We start from the raw sequence: 1,757 nt of genomic DNA, 5'->3' as shown, positions 1-1,757 counted from the left end.
AAAATACTAACAGAATATTAAATTAAATAAATTAAAAAATACTACCAAATCAAATTGATATAAATTACAATAAATTATATAATATTTAAATATTTAATCAAATTAATTAGTTGATATAGTTAATTTATCGTAATAACTTATAGTTAATGAGTTAAAATAAATAAATTAAAAAACATTCTCAGAAGCATGCTACGTCAGGTTCATCATTAAGTACAAAAATTCGATTTTTATATAATAGAATAGATAAATTTAAATGCGTAATATTATTCTTATTAAAATTATCTAATTATATTTATACAACTTAAACTTTTAGAGAAGATTATTAATGACATCTTATTGGTCAAAAAACTTATTAATGACTCTAGAGTCTAGATAACTTGATGTGAATTTCTTTTTATTTTTTACATTAACTTTAGATAAAAAAAATTAGTTCTGACATATAATTGAAAACTTAAAATGCAATTAATAAAAATTTTTTATCTATAATTATTAATAAGATATAATATAGATATAATGAGAAATAAATCATATAAATAGAGATTTTGTATAATTGGTAGAGTTAAATTGAAGAATAACGATGTTTTTTAATTAATTTTTTTAATTTATTCAATAATAATAATAATAATAATAATAATATATTTGTCTAACTTAATTTAATTTTCTCGTAGATAATTTCTAATATATTTTATATTCATCTACATTTAAAAAAAAGAAAGAAATGAATGATATATAATCTTTAATATTGTACTCTTTTAGGTATTTAAAAATCTGAAAAAAAAGAAAGCTTTGAAAAACCAAATAACCACCTAACTTTTCTTACCATCAATTCTATGATCTCACTCCCAAAACCCCATGAGAGTAGAATATTGCTTGACTTGCTTTCGAATGCAATAGAGAAGAATATGCAACTTCCATCTCATCGTCGTTATTCCACCTGTCTAATCACTACTGTTGTCGTATCTGCTCTGTCGTCGTGTGCGTTGTTATGCGTCACCCAAATTAATGAATTTAATTAGAATAAATAATAAATTATTTATTTTATTTTAGAATAAATACTAAATTATTTATTTTATTTTAGATTTCATAAATGAAAAAAAATCAGTTCACTAATATAATGAATTACAATTAACGTAGTCTAATTAATTAAGTAATATAAATTTTAATAAATTATATTAATATTTAAATATCCAATCAAATCAATTAATTAATATAATTAAGTCATTGTAATAAATTGTATTTAATGAGTTAAAATAATTAAATCGAGAAACACTCTCTGGAGCATGCTACGTAAGCTTCATCATTAAGTGCAGAAACTCAATATTTATATAATAGAATAAATAAATAAGTAAGTATTTGCACTATTATACTTCTTGTTCTACATGATGACTTAAGATATTTGTTTTGTATGTTAAATAATATAAAAAAATATTTTGTATCTTACATTCATTAAATATTGATATTAAGAGTAGAAAATTATGTAATAAATTTTATAAATAGTAATTATAAAAAATAAATAATTATTTATTTTGTATAATAATTCTTGATATACATAATATCATGTATATATTAGGATGCCTATTTTAATTATGTGAGTAATTATTATTTTTTTTACTTTTTTATTATATTAGTAAATAATATTTAAAACTAAAAGAAAGAAAAATAATTAAAAAACATTCCTAATTTGAATAAAAATTCTCTTATAAATATAGTAAAAATATAAGATGTGATGAACAAAAAAAAGTTAAAGCGACATAAAT

Source organism: Arachis duranensis, chromosome 6 (genome assembly GCF_000817695.3).
Source record: "Arachis duranensis cultivar V14167 chromosome 6, aradu.V14167.gnm2.J7QH, whole genome shotgun sequence".
Classification (NCBI taxonomy): Eukaryota; Viridiplantae; Streptophyta; class Magnoliopsida; order Fabales; family Fabaceae; genus Arachis; species Arachis duranensis.
Note: the sequence above shows the minus strand (reverse complement) of the source record.